General features: G+C 45.5%; 1 long non-coding RNA gene across 15 annotated transcripts; it reads left to right on the forward strand.

The window, feature by feature from the left end:
• The first annotated feature begins 442 nt into the window (after window positions 1-442).
• Window positions 443-24,299, forward strand: LOC138447207 (uncharacterized). 15 transcript variants are annotated; one of them, XR_011259728.1, is made up of 7 exons: window positions 13,048-13,272; window positions 14,066-14,126; window positions 17,634-17,679; window positions 19,727-19,885; window positions 21,581-21,778; window positions 22,366-22,430; window positions 24,108-24,299. It is a non-coding gene; the product is annotated as an uncharacterized lncRNA (long non-coding RNA). The 15 variants fall into 15 exon arrangements; XR_011259724.1 differs by having other exon boundaries at window positions 13,069-13,272; window positions 17,593-17,679; XR_011259723.1 differs by lacking the exon at window positions 14,066-14,126 and having other exon boundaries at window positions 12,974-13,272; window positions 17,593-17,679.
• The last annotated feature ends 1,443 nt before the right edge of the window (window positions 24,300-25,742 follow it).

Consider the following 25,742-nt stretch of genomic DNA (forward strand, 5'->3'; position numbering starts at 1 on the left):
TGCTGCATGAGGGCTTTTTCTGGTTGCAGTGTGTGCGCTTCTCGTTGTGGTGGAGCTCGAGAGAGGGTGTTGGGCATGCAGGTTTCCATAGCAGTAGTTGAGGTGCACTGGCTTGCTGCCCCACAAGATGTAGGATCTTCCCAGACCAGGGATCGAACCTGTGTCCCCTGCCTTGGCAGGTAGATTCTTAACCACTAGACCACCAGAGAAGAGCTATGAGTGTTCTTTTCCTAGAAGGACCTAGCACCGGGCTAGGTCCTCAGGATACAGCTAGCTACTCGGCTTCTTTTTTTCTGGGGCCTGACAACATTCTGGCCACCATACCCCTTACCCGAGTCAAGTGGGTGCTTGGTGAGCTTATGAATTTTTATAAGGTTCTATTTTTTCATGTGATGCTCCAGTGCCGTTGGACACGTCAGCTCCTGACCTTTCAGCCGGTGGAGCGCTTCCCATAAACAGAGCCATAAAAGCCCACTGGTTTTCTCCTGGGCACCTGGTGCCCTCCCTCTCTCCTTCGCCATTTGAATAGTGATGTCATACTCCAATATCCTCTCGCCTCTGCTGAAAAAGTCCTCCCCGTGATCCCCTCCTGAGCACTCAGCAATCCCCGGAGGGGAAGTTGTGGCTTCAACAAGGTGCAAGCATCATGAAACCGAGAGAGGACTGCTGGGGTGGAGAAGTTACTCAAAGGTAGGAGACAGAGAAAAACACCCACGTACATTTATAAAGCCCCAGTCTGTGACCAAGTCGGGTTTGTTGGTTTGTTTGCTTTTGAGGCTTGCTGTGCAGACTTTGGCATGAAAACATTTACGGACATATAAGTAGAATAAAACATCCACTCATTTCCTCCCCTAGATGCTAGGCTGACTATTTTCCTCCGTGACTGCTTTCAAGGTTTATTTATTTTATTTTGGCTGCGCTGGGCTTCTCTAGCTGTGTTGCATAAGCTTCTCTTGCTGCGGAGCCCGGGCTCAGATCGAGCAGGCTCAGTAGTTGTGTTCCGAAGTCTCTAGATCAAGTGGACTCAGAGTAGTGGTATCCCCCTGGCTTCGTTGCTGATGGCACGTGGGATCTTAGTTCCCCAACCAGAAACCCACTTCCCAAGCACTGAAAGGCAGATTCTTACCCACTGGATCACCAGGGAAGTCTCTGCTTTCAGTTTTTACACATATTTTTATGAATATTATAATCAAACTGTGGGTTTAATTTGGAGTCCTTCTCTGGTCCCATAAGGTTCTTTCAGGAAGGCCTCTTTCACCTGGCTGAAACGTCTTCTCGCTCACTGTGGAGGTCACGGCATCATGCTTCACTCCTGACACTCACCGCTCAGGTGTCTGGGTCCCAAGTAATTCTTGGGATGAGCGGAACAAAATCTTTGGTTGAAGCCTGGATTCCACCATTTATTAGGCATTCAGTGACCGCTTAGTGCTCTGAGCCTTGGTTTTCACATCTGTGACAGAGGTGTTGTGAGCTTTAGAAGGATGTCCAGGCCTGTAAGAGAACCGCTTCAAACAAAAAACAGCTAGCAAGAGAGATATGCTGTGGTTAGCTTATTGTGAGATAGTTTTAAATGACACCAAGTTGGACATCTTCTGTAAATTTTCTTTTCCTTTTTCTTTTGATTATTTGGCCCAAGGGTATAGACTTCTTTGTGATTTTTGATATGCCATGTCAATTTGCCTTCTGGAAAGCTGCTACCAGTTCACAGAGTTGACAGGGTAACCTGTATTTGAGCCAAAGTTAGCAGCAAAGGAAAGTGCAGGGACTAGTAATGTTAGTAATGGAGTTCAGCAATAGGCAGGTTCTTTAGCAACCAAGATGCGACAGTTAGTGGAATTTTGATGGCAAGACAGCATGGAGGTTGTGGAAGTTAGGCAGGGCATAGTTTTAGACCAACCAAAGGCAGATATTTACCGTCTGGGTGTTTGTTAAAACATGTGCTCCAGTTGTTCATTTGCTAAGTCAAGTCTGACTCTTTGCGACCCCATGGACTGCAGCACACCAGGCTTCCCTGTCCTTCACTATCTCCCACAGTTTGCTCAGATTCATGTCCATTGAGTCGGTGATCCTACCTAACCATCTCATCCTCTGTCGACCCCTTCTCCTTCTGTATTCAGTCTTTCCCAGGATGAGAGTCTTTTCCAATGAGTCGGCCCTTCACATCAGATGGCCAAAGTACTGGACCTTCAGCTTCAGCATCAGTCCCAGTAGGGTTCAAGTATTTGATATTAGAATGTGTCTCTTCCCCAAATATACACTGCTATATTTAAAATGGATAACCAACAAGAACCTATCATATAGCATAAGGAACTCTACTCAGTGTTATGTGGTAGCCTGGATGGGAGGGGAGTTTGGGGGAGACTGGATAAATGTATATGTATGGCTGAATCCCTTCACTGTTGACCTGAAACTGTCACAACATGGTCAATCAGCTATACCCCAATACAAAATAAACGGTTTAAAAATAAAAAGAAAATAGGTCTCTTCCCCCAATGTATTTCTGGCATTGGGGGGGGGAAAATAAGTCTGAACAAAATTTCTGCTTAAACCTCTGTGGGGAGTTAAACTGCTCCATGGAAGCGGTTCCATGTATCTAGTCTTGGTTTTTATAATACACTGAAGCTATTGCTTTGCTGGGTTTTTTTTTTTTTTTTTGAGTTTTTACTTGAGTTTTATTTTTGAGTTTTTATTTCTGCCCAGCCAGACTGTAAACCTCAGTGCACAAGTACCATTTGCCTGTTTGGGGGATGGAACATTCAGTCCTATGAAATTTTCATTGATGCTTTATGACTTATACTACATCTGTTCAGAAGGATGAAGAGAACGCTGAGTTGAGAACTGCTTGATCTGGGCTCAGGGCCCCGTTCTCTAGTTACCTTACAGTGTAATTTGGGGGCATCTTCCCCCTTTCACAAATTCTGATGCTTCCCTCCATGACGACTTACTTCATGTAAGTCTGTAGGGGTCATGCTACAGGTGACTGATGGAAATATAGCCCTTGGGCCAGAGTCTCCTTAAATTATTTTTCATTTCTGGGACTTCCTTGGTGGTCCAGTGGTTAAGATTCTGTGCTCCTGGTGCAGGAGATGGGGGTTCTAACCCTGCCTGGGAAGCTAAGATTCCACATGACAGGCAGCACAGCCAAAAACAAACAAATAAATAAAATTATTTTTCATTTCTAATTGCTAAAATGACCCGAATCCCCAAGTTCAAGGGCATGGGCTTCTTGACTCTGCCCCGTACTTTGTTCGCATATTCTGTTCTACAGCCCCATGGGAACTTCTGCAGGAATCCACACCTTTAAATCGAAGATACTGAACTACATAATATTGAAGGTCTCCATCTAGGTCTTATTTCCAAAAAAGATTTAGAGAATGTTGGAACTGACCCAGGAAAAACACCTGGGCATTGAAAAGTAGTTAGGTCATTATTTCTTAAGTTTGATTTACAAAAATGATATCTAGAGAAACAAACCAGTGTCCAACACTAGGGGATGGTTAAGTAAATTGTGGCACATTCACATCATAAAATATTTTGGGGGCCATTAAAAACATAAGAGCTTGAAAGAACATGGAAAAAGGCTTCTGGGATAATGTTCAGACAATAAAATCAAGCATGACGTCAATTAAGCACTAAAAACATGCCTGTGTATAGAAAAGAAAACTGGAAGGAAATATCCAAAATGTCTTAATGATTTCTTTTTTCTGGGTCTGGGTATTTATATTTTGATTTTACTTTTTATTTCTTTTAAAATTTTCTTGGCCATGGGGCTACTACTACTAAGTTGCTTCAGTCGTGTCCCACTCTGTGCGACCCCATAGACGGCAGCCCACCAGGCTCCCCCGTCCCTGGGATTCTCCAGGCAAGAACACTGGAGTGGATTGCCATTTCCTTCTCCAATGCATGAAAGTGAAAAGTGAAAGTGAAGTCGCTCAGTCGTGTCTGACTCTTCCCAACCCCATGGACTGTGGCCCACCAGGCTCCTCTATCCATGGGATTTTCCAGGCAAGAGTACCGGAGTGGGGTGCCATCGCCTTCTCATGTGGGATCTTAATTCCCCAACCAAGGATCAAACCCACACCCTTGCATTGGAAGTGTGGAGTGTAACCCCTGTACCCCCAAGAAAGCCCTGGTATTCAGATTTTGGTTGATTTTATTTTTTTCAACTTTTTTATATTTTACCAAATTTTATATAATTTAATTCTATTTTTTAATAATCAGAAAAAAGTTTACTCAAGCTTTATAAAAATTTTGAGACGAATCTAATCAGGAATCAGATTACCCCAAAGTTTAAAATTTTTCTAATGCTAGAAAGTAAGGTAAGAATAATCAACGATGACATTAAAGTAAATGTGTGGATGAGGAAAATGAGCAAAATTTTCCCCTTTTTACAAAAATAAAACTACTTGGTATGATATATTGAGAGTATTTTGAATCTGAGTCAGAGAACATGGGTTCAAACCCCAGTAGAATTCTGGCTGAATGACCTTGAGCATAGTTAGCTTATATTTCTAGCTGTCAGCTTCTTCATTTATAAAATGTATCTCTCAGGATTGTTGTAAAATCAAATGAGATAATGTCTGTAGAACTCTTCTGTACAATGTTAAGTATGGTAGAGAAGACTAATAACTGGGGGGAAAAAAGGGAAGGGGCCCTTCTTCGCTTTCCTTTGAAGGAATAGAGCAAAGGTTTTCAAACTGTGGGTCCTGGTCCATTTAATGGGATATAAAGTCAATTTGTTGGTTCACAGACAGAAATCAGTTATTCTTCAAAGAATATGTTTGAAAATGCCAGTGGATGGTAGAGCAATGTTATTTTTTGTGAAGCATACCCACCAGATTATGATGTAAAACGTGTACCTTACTGCCCTGAGGCCCTAGGATGACTGAGAGGGCTGGAGAGTCTTTTGCTTTGAGGTCAATGCCCTTGGGGAGACCAGAAGGGCACAGGCCCCTTTCTCATGTCAGCTGCATGAAACTCAACAGAACCCACGTCTGGTGGCTCGTGAGTTAGTTTCAGGAGGAGAGGGGAAGTTAAAAAGGGGGAGGGCTTACTCTACTGCCTGATAGTGAAATATCTACACGTGTAACCTGCTCTACCATTTGTAAATATTTTTGCACGTACGATCCATCCTTCCTTCCTGCTTTCCAAAAGAAACGTATTAGGTAGTCAGTGATGTGGCCTAAATTGCATGCCCCTCAAGGAAATGGCAACCCACTCCAGTGTTCTTGCCTGGAGAATCCCAGGGACGGGGGAGCCTGGTGAGCTGCTGTCTATGGGGTCGCACAGAGTCGAACACAACTGAAGCGACTTAGCAGCAGCAGTAGCAACAAATATACGTGTTGAAACTCTAACCCTCAATATGACTACATTTGGAGATTTGGAACTTTCAAGAGATAATGAAAATTAAAAGAAGTCAGAAGAGTAGAGCCCTAATCTAATCTAACTGGGGTCCTTACAAGAAGATGAGGGCTTCCCAGGTGGCACAGTGGTAAAGAATCTGCCTGCCAATGCAAGACATGCAAGAGATGCAGGTTTGATCCTTAGGTCGGGAAGATCCCCTGGAGGAGGAAATGGCACCCCCCCCCCCCCCGCCCCCAGTATTCTTTGCTTGAAGAATCCCATGGACAGAGAAGCAAAGCCTGGGATCACTTCCAACATCCTACTCCAAACCTTTATTCTCGACATGAAGGGCTTGCAAGCTCTTTCTGTAAAGGGCAAGATGGTGAATATTTTTGGCTTTAAACATGCTACAGTCTGGCCAATTGATGGACTTGGCCATTGTAGTATAAAATTGGCCGTAATTAATCTGTAAACAAACTCACGTGGCTGTGTACCAACAAGACTTTACTGAAATTTGAATTTTACCTAATTTTCTCGTCATGAAGTGTTATTTTTTGTTTGTTTGTTTTCTTTTCAACCATCCAAAAATGTGCAAACCATTCTCAACTCATGGGTGTCCAAACCAGAGGGCTGTAGTTTTCCTGCCCCTGACTTAATGTGGTCACATACATCTTTCATGAATGTGATGACTTTTTTTTTCCCCAAGTGAATCCAGGGAGTCCTGATAGCATCAAAGAGAAGGTTGAAGATGGTTGAGTTTGCTTTACAGCTCTTGAACCTTCACAGATCAGTTGTGAAGTTCTCCTTGATAATAGTCCAAGGGGATTTTATTAAAAGGACATATGCCCATATTCTATTTCATTATTTATTGATTTATTTTGGCTACACTGGGTCTTTATTGAGGTTCAGGGGCTCATTGTTGAGGTGTGCTGGCTTTCTCTAGTTACGATCCGTAGCAGGGGCGGGAGGCTTCTCTTGTTGCCTCGCCGCAGTGTGTAGGATATTAGCTCCCCCAGCAGGGATTGAACCCCCATCCGCTGCTTTGGAAGGCAGATTCTTAAGCACTGAGCCAGCTGGGGACGTCCCCTCATCCCTATATTTTCATAAATGCATTTAAAATATACTAGGAGTATTTGCATAGAGACTTGGGTCAACTCTTCCCCTGGCTGGGCCTTGGTTTCCCATTTGTAAACTGATCTAGACAACTTCTCAGGCTCCTCTCTTTCCAAAATTCCAGTGTCCCCAGAAGAGCGACCTCCATTCCCACTCCCAGGCTACCACTCTTGTGCTCTGCCTCTGATCATGCACTTGGGGTCTGTTGACTTTGAGGCACTCTGCTCAGCTTAGCTGCTTTCCCCTTGTTAATCTTTAAGAAAGTAGTATTAGTCACTCAGTCGTGTTTGACTCTGCGACCCCATGGACTGTAGCCCTCCAGGCTCATGGGATTCTCCAGGCAAGAATATCGGAGTGGGTTTCCATTCTCTTCTCCAGGGGATCTTTTTTAAGAAAGAAAGGATAAGATATACAGAATTGGAGAGCTGAGGCTTTTGCATCTTTCTTGGCAGAAACACTTGGGTGGCCCCTTCGAGGAATTTACTTCCTCATCTTTGTTCCCTTTCCCAGCCTATTTCAAAGAGCCTTTTGGAGAACTTGCTGTCAGAGTTGGCATGCCTGTCCCCAGGGGGAATGAGGCAGACTCCGGGTACCCAGCAGCTCCGGGCTGGCTCAGGGGACCCCCATCTCAGTTTCATTTGCAGGAAGTGACTATACCTGAGGGCCCTAACACTGTTTATAGGCTGCAATCGTTGCCAGTGAAAGAAAAATGCCCAGGGCGATGTAATTAAATGTAAATGAGATTATAACTGAAACAAGGGTTTTTGCTGTTGTTGTTGTTGTGTTTTTCATTAGGTAAGAAAAAAATCCCACGGAGTCAGAGTAGCAGAGTTAAGGAGCTCTCACTCTAGAAACACCCCAGCTATATGATAACCGATCAGCAGATGGCCACCCCTTTTCATCACAACTTCCCCCTCGGCCCAGCACCATACTAAGAAGTCAGGCATTCACGCTCTGTCTGGGACAGTGTCTCAAAAACAGGTGGACTCAGAGGAACCAGAGAGGCTGAAGTCTGGGTCAATATCTTCTGATTAGATGATTTGTCTAGTACTGGCCCCAGTACTGCAGAGGCACTGGGGGTGTGGGAGAGGATGGGGTCCTTGGGCCTGTGAGTACGCATGCCTGAAGGAGGCTGCCTTGGGTACACTTCTGCTTGAAAACTCAGGAAAAAAAAAAAAGTGTTAGCATTACTCACTAGAGAGGGAAATGAGTGCCCTGCAAGGAAATACATTGAAGTTTCCTGTGGTTAACCCAGGGAAATAGTTGGTTCTTCCTTCTCCTGTCACCTAGGATACTACGAACAGACTTTCACCCTAACCGCACACATTTCCGGTCTGCATTTTCCTGCGGCCTTTGAACTCTCAGCTTTGAGAGTCTGGGTCTTTTCTTTCTCTCTTACACGTTGTTGCTCTTTTCCAACCTCTCAATGCCAACCCACATGGTGTGTGCCCACAACGGAGGGTCTGTCTTGTGTTAGGTCCTTGCTAGTTGGAGCGTGGTCTGTGGACCAGCGGCACTGGAATCCCTGGGAGCTTGTTAAAAATGTGGAACCTCAGGCCCTATCCCAGACCTTCTTAATCAGAATCTGCATTAAAAAATCACCCTGCGTGATCTGTGGTCGGTTAATGTCTGAGAAGCACTGAATTAGAGAGCAGGTGTTTGCTGAGTGTATATGACGGTCCTAGTGTTGCTGACACTATTTGCCACTGTCTTGATGTGCATTTTTTTTTTTTAATTTAAAAAGATTTTTTTTATGGCCACACAGCATGCAGGATCCTAGTTCCCTGATCAGATCAGGGATCAAACCAGCTCCCCCCTGCACTGGGAGGACGGAATCTTAACCATCGGCTTGCCAGAGAATTCCCTCATTGGTGTGCAATTTTTAGTAAGCAATTGAACAGTCTTGGGCCTCAACTGCCTTTGGACTAGATCAAATAGGACAAAAACAATTTTAAGCAGAACTTTACAGAACTATGGGCTCCCCTGGTGGCTCAGACAGTAAAGAATCTGCCTGCAGTGTGGGAAACTTGGGTTTGACCCCCGGGTTGGGAAGATCCCCTGGAGAACGGAATGATTACCCACTCCAGTATTCTTGCCTAGAGAATTCCACGCATAGAGGAGCCTGGCAGGTTAAGTCCAAGGCGTCACAAAGAGTCGGACACGGCTGAGCGACTTTCACTTTCACTTACAGAACTATAAGATGAACCAGGCATGAGCCATGATTTCAAGGGGGTTTGATTCCAGTGATGAAGATGAGAAAAATATGCCAGCAGTGATAACACAGAGTGAAAAGTGGCAGGGGCCCCAAGAGGTGTGCAGAGCAGGGGCGCTGGGCTTCAGAGAAAGAGTAGGCTCCTGCAGGCTTGTTCTAAGTTCTGCCCTTCTGTGGCTTCAAGGGGAAAATGAATTTCACGTGGTAGGGCTTGTTGAGACACCTTATACTTTACAAGCTACCATGAAGTGAGGTCCAAAAATGCTACTCCCACTGTTCAGGAGAAACGGGAATTTTGAAAAATATTGTTCATTATTTTAGATGTAATCTCATAGACTGACTTCTTGGTATGAATCAGCATTTTTGTTTGTTTGTTTGTTTGTTTTGGCCACCATGTGGCATGTGGGATCTTAGTTCCCTGAGCAGGGATTGAACTCATGCCCCCTGCAGTTGAAGGGCAGAGTCTTAACCACTGGACCACCAAGGAAGTTCCAAAAGCAGAACTATTTAGGAGGAATGCCAAAAATTCTAAGTAGGTGAATAAATGAAAATAAAATGAAAAAAAAATCACAGAAAAGTTTCCATTTTTATCCATGTTTCGCATCATCCAGACTGTGAGGGTTTGGAGAGCCCTCATCCTGTTCATCTCTGTGTCCCCTGGTGGCTAAATGGTAAAGAATCCACGTACAGTGCAGGAGACCCAGGTTCAATCCCTGGATTGGGAAGAGCCCCTGGAGAAAGGAATGGCAACCCACTCCAGTATTCTTGCCTAGAGAATCCCATGGACAGAGGAGCCTGGCGGGCTACAGTCCATTGGGTCTCAAAGAGTCAGACAGAAAAGCAACACACTTTACTTTTCAGGGCTGAGTCAAACTGCAATGATTTTCATGGGCAAGACAAACAGAGCCTTCTCTGGGGTAGTTTCATGGCAGTACAAATAAAAATCCTGTGATACAGCAAATTATTATCATGTCTTCATTCTAGAAAGGCAGATTGTAGAAACTATTTCCTTCGGTTGCTCAGGCTTGCATGGACCAGTCTTCTTCCTACAAGCCTTGCACATTTCTTTTTTCTTTTTTTTTCTAAATTAAGGCTATATTATATACTGCTTAATACATATGCATTTTTTAAAACCTTGTTTTTTATATTGGAGTGTAGCTGATTAACAATGTTGTGATAGTTTCAGGTAGATAGCAAAGGAACTCAGTCATACCTATACATGTATCTATTCTCCTCCAAACTCCCCTCTCACCTAAGCCTTGCACATTTCTAACACCCATGAAGAAGAGCTCATCAGTAATGTGCCTTGACATTGGACTGCTAGCAAAGTTGGGAATAAATCACAATACACAGAAAGCTCTTTAGAACAATTCTTTGGGTCTTCTAATATTCCATAAGTTGGGTCAATAGAATTGCTTCCATTTTAAATAACACAAAAAAGTATATTTTCTGACTATTGTCACCAAATATAACTAGGAGAGAACCTTGGTTCATGTGCCAAGACATGTCCACCAGAGTCACTGAACCCTATGTCTTATTTCCATATATCTAGGAAAGATGGCAGAGAAGGCAATGGCACCCTACTCCAGTACTCTTGCCTGGAAAATCCCATGGACGGAGGAGCCTGGTAGGCTGCAGTCCATGGGGTTATGAAGACTGAGCGTCTTCACTTTTACTTTTTGCTTTCATGCATTGGAGAAGGAAATGGCAACCCACTCCAGTGTTCTTGCCTGGAGAATCCCAGGGATAGCGGAGCCTGGTGGACTGCCGTCTATGGGGTCGCACAGAGTCAGACACGACTGAAGCGACTTAGCAGCAGCAGAAGCGGAAAGATGGACAAGTTTCTTGGATTTCTATTTCTGATGTCAAGCTTCTCCTTTGAGAACATGTAAATAACTCATGCATATGGTACTGATGAACCTATTTGCAGGGAAACAGTGGACATGCAGACATAGAGAACCCAGTAGGGGAAGAAGAGGGTGGGACGAATTGAGAGAGTAACATGGAAACGTATACATTATCACATGTGAAAGAGAGAGCCAGTGGGAATGTGCTGTGCGACACAGGGAGCCCAACCCAGTGCTCTGTGACAACCTAGCGGGGTGGGATGGGGTGGGAGACGGGAGGGAGGTCCAAGGCGGAGGGGACATATGTAAACCTGTGGCTGATTCGTGTTGATGTATGGCAGAAACCAGCACAATATTGTAAAGCAATTATCCCCCAATAAAAAAATATTTTTTAAAAAATAGAGACTTTAGAGCTGGAGGAATCTTGCATATCATTCATCAGAATGAAATTTCTGGAAATGTCTGGTTAATGAGATTGACTGACATGGGCTTATTTGTCTACAAATTCATAGATAATCTGGATTGAGTAGAACAAAAATTTCCCCAAAAATACATTGTCAAGCTTGTAAGAAAGACCGAAAGAGAAGGGTTCAGAGTTAGCATAGTAAGCAGGCCCTGAGACCATAGTGACTGACAGGGCTCTCAGATCCAGAGGCAGGGGAGGGAGGCTAAGTTTCAGTACTAAGCGAAGGCACAGCAGAGAAGCTGAGGATAAGGAGAGGTGGGGAAGTGGGGAGGATTCTAAGGGTTCCCCTGTATATGAATGGGAACTGGAGAGCTGCTCACCAACTTAGGGAATTTACCAGGAGTCTTAACACCCACCTGGACTCTGGATGGAAGAATAGATGCTCATGAGAAATTGTAAGCCCACGCCAGTGTCACATGTCAGTGTGGAGTTTGAATTTATAATATCCAGATGGTACCGTATACGAAACAGTCTGAACCAGCAATATCACTAAGGTCCTGGAAGAGTCATATGCGAAACTGCACGAAAGATAATCACTGCTGAAGATGAGACCATGATGACAACTTACAAACTACACTAGGAACCGAAGCTCCATGAGGGAGAGTTAACAGAGATAAAGAATGGGGGCATTTGTATCTACAATACAAAGCTATTGATAATAGAACACTCTGGAAAAGACTATAAAATGTGTGTGTTTAAAATATTTAAAGAGGTAAAAGGCTAAGAAAGGGACACAGTTTTTAGTATTTAGAATAAGGATGTCTGAAAAAGTGGACTTTCTAAAAATGAAAAATATAGGTCATTGGAACCAAAAACTTAATAAACTGGTTAGATGATGGAAAAGCTACGCATGAAGAGATAATTAGTGATATGAAATGTGGGACTAAGGAAATTGCCCAAAATGAAACATAGTGAAGTAAAGAAAAGTATGTTATGGAAGGAGATGAAGAGACATGAAATATAGAATGAGAAGGTCCAACATACTTTTAATAGAGATTCTAAAAGAGAGTCTAAAGGAAATTTAGAAATGGGAATATTTAAAGGGATCCTGGCTTTGAAATTTGGAAAAAAAGATAAATGAGTTCTTAGATTAAAGGAGTATATTGAGTCCTATGCAAGATAAATAAAAACAACTATACACGTCGATACATCAGCACAGTGAGGCTGCAGAAGTAACATAGAACAGAACAAAACACAAAAATGTTAAAAGCTATGTTTGTTAAATGTTAAAAGTGTGAAAAGTATGAATACAAACACGTCTCCTATACAGAATGTCAGACTGAAATGAGACCTCTTATTAGCCACCGAATGTGTCAAAACACAGTGGAAATAACCTTCAAAGCGCAAAGGAAGAATAATCACTGGTGTATAAATTTATACCCAGCTGAACTATTATTCAAGAGAGATGGCAAAATAATGGCATTTTCAAATGAAGACAGAGTTTATCGTCATAAACTCTTACTGGAGGGACTACTGAAGGATGTGTTTCAAGAAGTGAATTGAGCCCAGATAGGAGGTGCCTTGCAAGAAGCAATATGAGCAAAATAAAACATATATGTAAGCCCATTGTTATGTCTAAATAATCATCAGCTACAAAAATTTTAAAGTAATTTTAGAGGTTTAAAAATAAAATAAAGCTAAAATACTGAGGCACAATAGGAATTTAGGAAGAACAGTTAAAATGTTCTAAAGTCTTTCTATTGGGGGATAAGAAGTTAGAGATACTGGTTAACTTTATAGTCATTAAAGCAAGTATTTATGTTAAAATTTTAAGGGTTCCTACAAGAAGAATGGAAATAAAATGGAAAACTTCCAAACCAAACAAAAGAAGATACAGTCAGTTTGGTAGAATGCATAAAAAGAAGCGATCAAAAGCAAACACAAAATAAAATGGTAGAAATAATTTCATCAGTATCGGTAATCATGACGACTCTGACTGGATGAAACTTAAAATTTCTGAACACGCATATACTAGACGCTAGGCGCTGTTTTGTTGCAGACTCCGGGTAAAGCAAATCAACCATAACAATGGGCTAAAGGGAACACAGTGCCATCGAATAAAAGGAGGGGCACCCTCCTTTCAGTCTGTAGGGAGAAGGTTGGGGAAGACTTGCTGAAGATGGCGACCCTTCAGCTGCATCCTGGAGGATGAGTAAGAAGGCAGAAGGGATAGGAAGGGTGTGCCAGGGAACGGTTACAGCCTGTGCAAAGTCATGGAAGTGTGAGAGAACAAGGAATGCTCTGGTCCAACCTTCTTTTGTTATGGATGAGGAACCTGAACTTCAGAACAGGTAAGGAGACTGTCCCAAGGTCACCCATCTGGTTAGGAACAGAGCCAGGATTTGGACCCAAGACTCCCACCTCCTTGAACACCCCCTTTCTACTGTACCACAGTGCCTTAGGTGTGCAGCAGAAGGTTCCATGACTGCATATCGTTGAGATTCCAGCCGACTTGGAAAAAGAGCTGCCTCTGGGTGTGGGGGCTGGCTGTGTCTCTGGCTTATCCTGGGCTGGAGCAGAGCCAGGAACTTGGCAGTTTCCAGAGCTGAGCAGTCCAGCTCACCCCAAGGAAGCCATGGCACCGATGCCCAGTTTAATCATTAACGCCAAGTTCACAGGGCTGGAGCTGGAATGCACAGGACCTGGGGAGCAGTCTGGGTCTCCAGGGAGCTAAGAGAAAGATGGCTCTTGAGATGAGAAGGGACTCAAGTTTCTTTTATTTTTCATACCTTTGGCTGCACTGGATCTTCGTTGCGGTGCACAGGCTTCTACAATCGTTGGCAGGCGGGCTTCTCAAGTTGTGGCACGTGGGCTCCAGAAGGCATCGGCTCAACGGCTGCAGCACAAGGGTTTAGCTGCAGCATGTGGGATCTTAACTCCCTGACCAGGGAGTGAACCTTGATCCCCTGCTTTGGGAGCATGGAGTCTTATCCACTGGACCACCAGGGAAGTCCCAGGAACCAAGTTTAGACTGGGGTCTTTTGTCTCTGAATAGGTCTAGACTCTGGGTTCAGGAATAAGCGTTTTTGCTGTTCCTCTCCATTTTGTTGGAGTTTACTCATCATCTTGTTAACTTGATTTCAGAATCCCTGTCAATATTCATAACATATCGTGCTTGCCTCTGCTGCAGCCCTTACCCTGCACAGTAAGTCTTTACACATCCATCTACCCCAATAAACTGAGACCTCCTAGAGGGCAGGACTGAGTCTTTTAACTTAGTATCCTCGGCGTTTGGCAGAGCCTGGCACATAGTAGGTGCTCATTGTTTGCTGACTGGCTGAATAGGTGATGGGCTTCCCTGAGAGCTCAGTTGGTAAAGAATCCAATGCAGGAGACCCCACTTTGATTCCTGGGTCAAACTATTCCTGAATAGATGAGACCCTAATTCTTTGGAAAGAATGATGCTGAAGCTGAAACTCCAGTACTTTGGCTACCTCATGCAAAGAGTTGACTCATTGGAAAAGACCCTGATGCTGGGAGGGATTGGGGGCAGGAGGAGAAGGGGACGACCGAGGATGAGATGGCTGGATGGCATCACTGACTCGATGGACGTGTCTGAGTGAACTCTGGGAGTTGGTGATGGACAGGGAGGCCTGGCGTGCTGCGATTCATGGGGTCGCAAAGAGTCGGACACGACTGAGCGACTGAACTGAACTGAATTCTGCATAAAGGTGTTCCAAAGCCATGACTTTTTTTTTTAATTAAAAGAAATGGAGAGTGATTTTGCATAAAAAGTTCAACAGAAGTTCACAAATATTTCTTAGGATATTCTGTGCTACCTTCATATATTACAGAGCCAAGATGAGGTCCACTGGTCTAAATGGATGGAATGTTGCTAAGGAGTTGAGTCTTCTCCCCTTTCCCGGTTAGTGTTTAGGTGACAGCAGAGCGTATTGAGGATTGCTTGGGCACATTAGGGAGAGGGGTGCTCTTCAAGCACGAAAGCGAAAGGGTTAGCTACTCAGTAGGGTCTGACTCTTTGCGACCCCCGTGGACTATAATCCGCCAGGCTCCTCCATCCTTGGAATTCTCCAGGCAAGACTACTGGAGAGGGTTGCGATTCCCTTCTCCAGGGGATCTTTCCAAACTAGGAGTCAAACCCGGGTCTCAAGCATGAGGTGACACTTTTTATTGAGGAGACAAAAGCCCCGATGAGGGCAAATTCCACCAGCATGATAAAGCTAACTGCTCCTTACAATTTCTGGAAGCCAGCAGTTGGGAAGACTGCCTTTGGTGGCATCACCAAGCCCTGAGAACACAACTATAGGGGAACTTCTGGATTCCATTGGAGAAACGTTCCAATGGAAAGGGAGATACAGGAGGCGGCAAAATTTCTGTTTCTTTCTGGTGAACCTGGTTTTCCTGATCTGTAAGGTAGAGGTGGTCATCTCTTCTTCATGAGGCACTTGTTACAATTAAATGGAATGATGGTAAAGGAGCCTTGGTACCTAGAAAATGCTCAGTCATGGTGCAAACATCTTTTCTCTATTTTTGAAAGTAAGAATCCTGAACCTGTATAGAACCAGAGATGTGGAAATAAAGTCTCCTGTTAGACCATATGACTGGTGACCAGGGATTCAGCAGCCCCATCTGGAAGGGATGGGGTCATTCTGCTGACTGCTGGCTTCCCGTGCAAACATCTGCTGATACTGTGGTAGTAGAGCCAGCCCTGGAGGATGCTGGGAGAAGACACATTCCTTGCAGGAACAGTCACTCTCCTGGAAAAGCCAGCTTGCCTGGTTGGGGTTGAGCCAGAAAGACTGACTCTCACCCTAGCAAATTCTCTTTCACTCCAAGGTCCTGGATACAGTGGGAAGACTGCCCAACGTCAGGGAGCCTCCTTCTGTACCAACCTCTGGGTCCTTGCTGGTGCGTGGCAAATAATCTAACCAGTTTGCCTGCACCTCTTTCTGCACCTCTTACCGCCTGTAAGCTCTCAGAGACCTGTAAGTTCTTTAGAATTTCCAGTGTGTGGGGATTGTGGTGTGAGTTAATTTAGGAAGACCTAGGCTTAGATCCCTCCAGCTTCCCACCTGCTCTAGGCCCCGCATCCTCTAGAGCAGGTCACTGAGCTGCCCTGGTCACCTGGTTTATTTTCCCTTGGCCTTTCCATTTCTCTCCATTGTTCCAAAGAACTGGGGTGAAATGAGAAGTCAATTGCCAAGGGAGATCCTCTCCTGGGGCAAATTTCCTGTCTCTGCCTACGGGCATGAAGACCCTGAGTGGGAAGGCCAGTGAGGAGCACTCTCCCAGAACCAGCTCTGGGGTGACAGGTGCAGGCTGTATGCACACTTTTATGGTGTGTGTGGGGGTGGGGTGGGGAAAGAGAGGGTTTAAAAGAGGAGGAGGAAGAAGAAAGACTGTGTAGAGACCTCAAGGCTGCTCCATTACTCCAAGCCCGCCCATACCTGAAACTGTAGTCTCCACCAAGTCCCAGAGACAGAGGGAGAAGCAGAGAGCTGGGGGTGGGGGAGAAAGAGACGGAGAGGGGGAATCAAAGAAAATTGCAAAAGTCAATGGCCTGGAACCAGAGGCAGCCTCAGCAACTGCAGTGTGACTTTGATTCCCCTATCATAACCCTGAATTAAAAATTCAGGCAATTATCTGCATGGCTTCCTTCTGATTAGAACGAGCCGGAGCCTCATTAATGCATCGGCACAGAGGAAAGCCATTAGGGTCTGTGAAATGGAATGTTTCTCTGAGAACAGGTTCCGCTTGATGTAGAATACCCAGCAAAAAGAAATTTCACACATTTTTGAGCTCAGAGTCACAGGACGGCACCCTGCTTCGGGGCTGCAGACCCTGCCACGGTCGTCCCCTCTCAGCTGGTTCTGGGTGAAAGCCACCATTGTTTCCCAGCCTTTCTCTGGTACCTCCATCCGCTGGAGTTGTGTGTGTGTGTGGTGTGTGTGTGTGTGTGAGGGAGTTGAGGGGCCAGAAGGGACTTCCTGGCCGTCCTGAGACACCAAGTCAGACTGGATGCCCGATCTCAGAGTCCTTGAGCCATGAGGAGCCCTGGAACTTTGGGGGGATTCACTGCCCTCCTTTGCTAGAAGAACCAGAGGCAGGTTTGTTGGGGACAGGGAAGGTCCAAGACTCCAGAAAAGATCAGCGTATCTGCATGTTCCCAGGAGTCCTGGTGCTTTCCTGACCCATATACTGACTTGGGCATCCCAAGGTGGCCCAAGCAGGATCTGGGGAAGCTGAGTCAGCCTTGGAGGCTTGCTGCTTAGAAAGCGGTGAAGGATTAGCATTCAGGAGGGCATCCTTTATTCATCCCTTATTCTGTGAGCTCGAAGCTTCCAGAGATGCAAATCTACCATCCTGTGCCTAAGGGGGTTAAAAAAAAAGTGAAGTGTTAGTCACTCAGTCTTGCCCAACATTTTGTGACCGCATGGACTGTAGCCCGCCAGGCTCCTCTGTCCGTGGAATTCTCCAGGCCAGAATACTGGAGTGGGTAGCCATCTTCTCCAGGGGATCTTCTGACCCAGGGATGGAACCTGGTCTCCTGCATTGCAGGTGGATTCTTTCTTTATTGAGCCCCCAGGGAAGCATCCACACGGTAACCAGCATTGGGAAGCTCTCATCAACCCCCTCTTTGGGATTTCTAGGGTGCAGCTCCCTTCTTCAAATGACTGTGCATTGCTTACAGGAGGACCCAGGAGCAGTTTTCCAAAATAATCACCCTCGCTGCCCTGGTAAGTTCATCTCTTGGGCTTGACCCTATGTTGTCTAGGTTTTCTTCAAGCTGGTGGATGGGACTTTGGGTTCCCCCAGATCGACAGCTCGACATTCCTCTAATTCAGGGATTCTGGGGACACCAAACCTTGACCCTTGGGATTAACTACATAAAATAATCTCTTTAGGAGAAAAGCCAGTCTGATATGATGAGGACTAGAAAGCCGTGAAAAAGTTTTTGTAGGAAGAAAACTAGTTAGGGTCATTAAGGTGCCAAGCAGGAAAGCATTTTCCTTCGAAGTATTGGAACAAGCCACTTTTTTCTCCTGGCACACCTGTCCCCTATTCAGTGTTAAAAAAAAAAAAAAAAAACCAGGGCCAAGTGTCTGTGCAAAGCTGTAAACACAGCCAGACGGTCAGGAGAATAATGGAATCAATGAGTCAACGACACAATTTGTACCAACGGCGCCCCCTACCGGACAGCAGCAACACTGGGCAACCCGCGGTCCTTCAGGTTTTTCAGAAAGTTTCCAGTTCCATTCCACGTTGGAAGGGACATTCCTGGTCACCAGGGAGTTTTTCTACAGCATGTTTTCAATACTGCGGACAGTTTTATGGGTGTAAGACTCCTAGAGGTTACCTCAACCTCTAAGACAAACAAGATGCTTGGTGATTCAACCGTGTTCTTTTGTGGGTTCTGAGTGTGTGTGTTTTTTTTTTTTGCTAATGCTTTGCTCTCCTTGGACCAACACTCGCCAGAGTTAAACACAGTTGAGAATGACTTGTGACCACAGATGATCCCCATGTAAAGGGCTGACCTAAAGGCACCCAGGGTCTTGGGTGGCTGGAGGTTATCTCTCGAGCCTCACCGGCTGGTATGGGAGTGAAAGGGACTGGCCAAAGGTCAGGAATGTGGGCCTTCTGGAGAGGGAAGCCACTCCACCAGCTTCACTGCTGAGCCTTTCTCTCTGTCGCTGAAAAGAATCAAATCTCAGCCTTTGCACCTTAGCCCTGTCTGCTGTATTCCTCAATATTTTAAACATAGACCCTCTGCTCAGTTCGACCATCCCTTCCTTGCCAGGATAACCCAGTCTCTACCTTTGTACCTTGTCACTCCTTATTGGTTCCAAGAATGTTTTCTTTGGACAACTGTTCTGTGCCAGACATTGTTCTAGGAAGGGGAGCAATAGCCCTAAACGTGAAACAGAGAGTCTCTCATGTTCTCCTTGGGGATGCTGTGCCGTGCTGTGCTAAGTCGGTCAGTCGTGTCTGACTGTGCAACCCTATGGACTGCAGCCCACCAGGTTCCCTTGTCCATGGGATCCTCCAGGCAAGAATACTGGAATTGGTTGCCTTGCCCTCCTCCAGGGGATCTTCCCGATCCAGAGATGGAACCCAGCTCTCCTGCATTGCAGGCAGATTCTTTACCATCTGAGCCACCAGGGAAGCCCCTCGTTTGGGGATACAATTATAGAAAGACAAGTGTGAGTGAGCGGTGTAAGTGCTGCGCAGAAGCCAAGCTGGGAGAGAGGGGTAGAGAGGGAGGGTGGCTACTTCGTCGGGGGAGGGAGTATCTCTCTGCAAAGCCCTTTGGAAAAGCTTCGTGCTCCATCCACGCTTGTGATCTGTCTGCTTTCTCTCCTTTAAAACCAGGACTGCCTCTTCCATGAAACTTCCCCAGTTCATGTTGCCTCTCCAGTGACTCTGCCCTTCAGCTCATCTTCGCTCAAGCTTTTTCCTTCTCAGAAAGATGTTCGATGATCTTGGATTGTGTTCTCCTGGAGGAAAAGGGTCCTGTCTTCCACTTCTCTGCTTTGCTACCAGAGCAGGTGGTGGTGGTAGGGGAGGAGAGGAGGAGACAAGCATGTCTGCTCTGCTAGAAGCACTCACACGTCCCTTCCTCTCGTCCTCACAAAACTCCTGCAGACTCTGGCTTATTGTCCACAGTTTATAAACAAGGAAAGTGGGGCTTCATTTATCCAAGAGCACACAACCAGTGAGTGGTGGAACGGGGGTCTGAACCCTGATCTCTTTAACATCGTGCGGTCTGTACTCTTCCCACCCCAGAGCCTATTTGTGAAGTATTCCTGCAGTGGCGTCAGTGAGTGACGAGTACCAGGAAGGGATAAGCTTTGTTTTCTCATCGAAGAGCTGTGCAAAGAAAGTGAGAAGCCCCTGCCGCAGTCTCCCTGGTTGGCGATTCTTCCTTCACTGCATTATAACCAGGTAACCACAGGCGCCTCACTTCCCCTTCCAGGGGCTCATGACTTGTCTTTGTAAGTTAAGGTTAAGCTACAGGTGGCTCAGATTCAGTAAAGAATCTGCCTGAAATGCAGGAGACCCAGGTTCGATCCCTGGGTCAGGAAGATCCCCTGGAGGAGGGTATGCCAACCCACTCCAGTGTTCTTGCCTAGAGAATCCCATGGACAGAGGAGCCTGGTGGGCTATGGCCCATGGGAGCCCTAAGAGTCAGACAGGACTGAGTGACTAATACTTCACACATGACCTCCCAGCTCTGACATTCTAAGGAATGTCATCTTCTTTAAGGAATGGGAGAGGAGGGATTTCGGGGAGAAGTTACCGACTTTACTGCATCAAATATGATTTTTTAACATTAAGAGAGAGAAATATAACAGGGTTTGTTCATTCAATTAAAATTCAACATGTATTGAATAACTACTACATGCCAGACCATGGCATGTGCTGAGGATACAGAAATAGACTTTTAAAACATGGTCCTTTACCCTGGCATATATGTAAAGGGAAAGACAGATATGACAGGAAATTATCACAATGACAGCAGCTGACAGCTCACAGCAGCTCTTTGCCAGGAACTGTTCTGAGCACTTGAAACTTAACTCATTTTAATCTTCCCAACAAACTCTGAGGTGAGTATTATTTTTTTTCCTACTTTACAAGTGAGTAAACGGAGGCACAAAGAAGGGTGTATGCTGAAGAGGTATTGTGAGCGTTAATAATGCATGAATAGAGCTTATTTTTTAAAAAGATTTCTTTGATATGGATCATTTTTAAAGCCTTTATTGAATCAGCTGCAATATTGCTTCTGTTTTTTGTGTTGGTTTTTTGGCTGTGAGTCATGCGGAATCTTAGCTGCCTGACCCAGGATGGAACCCACAACCCCAGCATTGGAAGGTGAAGTCCTAACCACTGGAGCTCCAGGGAAGTCCCAAATGGTGCTTATTTACAGGGCCTGAGATGTCAAGACGAGGATAGGCCGTCATCCTGCACTGCAAACAGCTGGTTTTTTCTCCCTGAAAGTGAAAGTGTTGCTCCGTCGTGTCTGACTCTTTTCGACCCCATGGACTGTAGCATGCCAGGCTCCTCTGTCCATGGGATTTCCCAGGCAAGAATACTGGAGTGGATTGCCATTGCCTTCTCCAGGGGATCTTCCTGACCCAGGGGTCAAACCCACATCTCCTGCATTGCACACAGATTCTTTACCATCTGAGCTACCAGGGCAGCCACTGTGGTTATTCCTTACTTGACTTTTCTGCCACTTGGGATCAGCCACACACGTCCAGCTGGAGGAAGGGATTTTCTGCAGTGAGCAGAGAAACCTTTAGGGTTTTGAAACTGAAAATCTGTAGCTGTCAAGTCACATGGAACATGGAATAACCTGGGTAAATTACAGCCAGTTTCCTGTCCACTGAGAAGGGGAGTGAGAAGAGGAAAGAGGCAAGCATGGATGCTCTGGGAAGTCGAGCACTAGCCCCTGCACCCACCTGAGCCAGACGTGCGGTGGGTCCCGGGGATCAGACCTCTCCCTGGGCCCTGATGTGGCAAGAGCAAGGGTGCCCTGTGCTTGAGGGCAGTTGGAAGGAGATGGGCTCTTAGCTCTGCAAAAGCTGACCACTGTGGCCAGCACGGTGCACAGAGCAGAATGAATGTCTGTCTTCCTAGGAGAAGGATGGAAGGAATAAGAGGGTCACTGGACACAGAGCCTTCGAGAGTGGGAACCAGAGAAAATGCTGCCCCAGGACCAAGTGAGGAGTGGATGTCTTGTGGCTGCTGAAGAGAGGCGATGGAGTATAGAGGCCAGGATGGGGGCACCTCCGGGCCAGGGGGCTCTGTCTGCTTTGCTCATTGCTCCATCCCAAGGTAACAACAATCCACAAACGTTCATTAAATGAAGGACCCTGGACGGCTGCCTCTAGAATCAGGCTGTTGGGTGTCATACCTCAGCTCTGCCTTTTACTCCCTGTCATCCTTGCATAAGTCTCTTCCCTTCTCTGTGTCTCACCTGTAAAATGGGGATAAAAATAGTGCAGATCAATACTGATCTGAGACAAAGAGAAAGAATGCCTCTGAAGCACTGAGTGTCTGGTGCAGCACATGGGCTCAGGAGGATTTGCTCTGAGTAATAGAGGCCCTTGCCTCTATCCTTGCCCTGCACCTTATACCTCCTCAACCCCAACACCACCCTGAGCTTAGACACAACCTTGGAGAAAAGATGAGGACTCTGGTATTGGCTAAGATCAAGTTCCAACCATCATGATACAATGGAGACTCCTAATACTCCTAAGGATATGAAGTTAAATGTTTTAATTTGAAACAGTTATTTTTCTTGCACAATGAATTTTGTAGCCTGATAATCACATTCAAGATAAATGCAAGCCTGTGAAGAATCAGGTGTCCCTCTGAGAGCCTGGCTAGCATTTAAATTAAATTTGCTTGCTTCCTTGCAGATATGTTGACTCACAGAACAACCTACCTTTCACCTTGTCTTTCTAGAAAAAGCCCAGTTCTTCAGGTGAGTTATTGTTTGCAAGTGCTGCTAACAGAAACTAACTTTAAGGCAAAGAGGTCAAGTCTAGGAAATAGAACTTTGTCCTTCCCCGCAAGAGCACTGGACTTTTCTGAAGAAATTCAGTATCAAGGGTTTTATTTCTTGTTAAGATATGTTCCCCTGAAGGTGAGTGATAAATATTATCATTAATTTTTTATTAAAAAAACCCCCTATCTGTATTTACCTGACTTCCCACTTATCTAAAGGCCAATAAGTGACTGTCTGTCCTATTTTCCCAGATTGTACGCTTTTTTAACAATGAAAGCCTCATATCCTGGGAAACCCTCTCAGTTCCAGGCAAACAGAAATTCTCTAAATGTCCCAGATAATCCATAAATGCCAAAGACAAACCAGGTAGACTTGTCAGCCCAAGGAAGTGTCTGTAGTTTTGTTGTTGTTGTTGTTGTTGTTGTTTTTGTTAATGAGCAAGGAAATTTACTCATTTCAAACCAGAAGAGCTCACCTCAGGGAGGAAAATCAAAACTGGTCCCCTGGGGGCACTTTCCACTCTGTTGACTATCGGTAAGCCTGGCCCTACAGACCCCGCAAAGGGGGATACAGCCTGCCTGCCTCGATGATGAGGAGATGGGATTCAGACAGAAGACCATGTCATATGAGGGCTGCCAGACAAGCTGCAGACCCTCGCCTTGGACTTCTTCCTGTCAAGTCCCTCACTTTTGGTCAGACTCTCGACCCCTCGATGAACCCCAGCCACAGCGCAGGGCAGTTTCCATGTCTCCAAGTCACCATCCAGTCTGTCTGTCTGTGCAGAGCCCTGGGGTTTGTCCACAAGCAAGAGGAACCCAGGCACAGCGGTTCCCCTCGGGACGCACGGAGTGGCTGCCCCAAGCCTCTGTGGGCGTCTCTTTCCCTCAGACCAAGTGTCTCTTGCTGTTTCTCTGGCATCCTCAGGCCTGACGGAACTGGCACACTGCTTCCAGAGCGAGATTTGTCTCTGCACATCACGGGGGAGAGTGAGGACCCATCCTGACTGGGGGTGTTTGGCTCTGAGGTTGGACTCCTGAGGCCACAGGGCTCCTTCCATGAGTCAGGGTCTCTTGTGGAACTGCAGTCGAGATGTTGGTGGGGCTGCATCATCTGAAGGCTTGACTGCGGCTGGAGGGTCTGCTTTCAAGATGGCTCATCACACGGCTGTTGGCTGGAGACCTCAGTTCCTCACCATAGCACCTCTTCAAGGGGCTGCCCGGGTGTCTTCATGAGATGAGAGCTTCCCCCAAAGTCAGTGACCCAAGAGACAGAAAGCAAGAGGGAAGACATGCAATGCCCACGCCCCGCCCCCCCACCGCCTTGTAAAAAATATTTATTTACTTATTTGGCTTTGATGGGTCTTAGTTACAACAAGCAGGTTTAGTTGCCCCATGGCTTGCAGGATCTTAATTCACTGACCAGGCATCAAAACCTGCACCCCCTGCATTGCAAGGCAGATTCTGAACCGCTGGGCCACCAGGGAAGTCCCCACAGTGCCTATTAAGACCCAATCATGGGCTTTCCTGGTGGCTCAGTGGTAAAGAATCCACCTGCCAATGCAAGAGACATGGGTTCAGTCCCTGATCCGGGAAGATCCCACGTGCTGCAGAGCAGCTAAACACGTGCCCCACAATTATTAATTCTGTGTTCTAGAGCCCGAGAACCGCAACTACTGAAGCTCGTGCGCTCCAGGCTCTGCAACAAGAGAAGCCACCGAAATGAGAAGCCTGCACATCGCAACTAGAGAGTAGCCCCTGCTCACAGAAACTGGAGGAAAGCCCGCATAACAGCAAAGACCCAGAGCAGTCAAAAGTAAATAAATAAATAAATTTGTTAAAGACCTAATCATGCACCATCATTTCCTCCACATTTATTTGCTAAAAGAAAGCCATCAAGTCCAGCCTCACTCAAGGGGAGGGGGAAATAGGGAGGAAAGAATTTCAAAGGATTTGTGTACATAGTTAAAAATCACTATTTCCCTAAACATTAAAGGACCATGGATGAATTTCCACAAAAGTTAGTTTTGGTAATTACATAGAAGGAAAAGCACAGATTTCAAGTCAAATTTGAGGTCGATCCAAGGTGTTGCTTCTTTTCAGTTTGTGGGATTTGGAGCAAAATGATCATCTCTAAACCTTAGTGTCTTCATTTATAAAATGAAGATAATAGTAATTCTCTCATTGACTTACTATAATAATTGAATGAGATGACCTACCGAGGGACAGATCCAAATTGTACAGGGTACTATGCTCTTATAAATTGACATGGCCCTCTTTAAGAAAGGAGAAGGCAAAGTTACAATTAGATGTTAGGTGTAAAATGAACATTTATTTAGAATTAGAAACGATCAAAAAAAATAACATGTTTTCAAAGCTGATAAATACTACAACTATCACAAAACCTAGAAAAATGATAATTAAAAAATTCAATTACCTAATCATTACCTCTTTAAAATATCATCTTTCCTACATTTTGACTGCATATTTTTTGACCACGTCTCAACATGACAAAGATTTTGCAATGTTTTCCATAGTCAGGAGAGAAAGATAAATCAGTCTTTGATTCAGCCTTACAATTCATTATTTGTAATGTTAGGCACTTCTTCAGGGTTGTTGTCAAATGTGGAAAACTTCTATCAGGTGTCTCTTATTAGAGGTGCTCAGGGTACTTCAAAGCGTCTTTTGTAATGAATTGATGGCACCTGTTACCCAGGACCATTAGAGGGGTCTGCACAAGGGAGGGGCTTAGAGCATCAGCTCCCTATATATCTTCCCCTGGAAGCAGGTATACGTGTGGCAGGGAGGCTGGTGTACTAGGTGCTCAGGAAATGGGAAAAGCGTGGAGACAGCCGTCATCCTCTTTCTGCATTGCCCCAGGCAAAGTCAGAGACTTCTCATCTTGATTTCATCTTCCTCCTTCTCCAGGAGCTCCTTCAGGGCCCCTCAGAAGGCAGGGGCAGAAATACAGCCCTTGTTATGATGGAGTGGAATGAACACTGGGCTCAGAATGAAAAGACCTGGGTCTGAGTCCTGACTTTATCACTTACCAGCTGAGAAATTACCCAATCTCTCTGCGTCTCAGTTTCCTCATCTCTGGGGAGAACGCTGTTATGCCAGCTTCGTGGGTTGTTGCAGAGATTAATTAATGGCAGGCTACAAGAAAAGGGCTTTGTAAATTGTAAGCAATTTCACTAAGGTAAAGTGTTTATTTTGATGTCTGGAAGTTACTGAGGAGCCAGTTTGGACACTATCCAAAGTGTCAGAATCTTGAATTCTTTGTTCTCTGCAG

Source organism: Ovis canadensis, chromosome 11 (genome assembly GCF_042477335.2).
Source record: "Ovis canadensis isolate MfBH-ARS-UI-01 breed Bighorn chromosome 11, ARS-UI_OviCan_v2, whole genome shotgun sequence".
Lineage (NCBI taxonomy): Eukaryota > Metazoa > Chordata > Mammalia > Artiodactyla > Bovidae > Ovis > Ovis canadensis.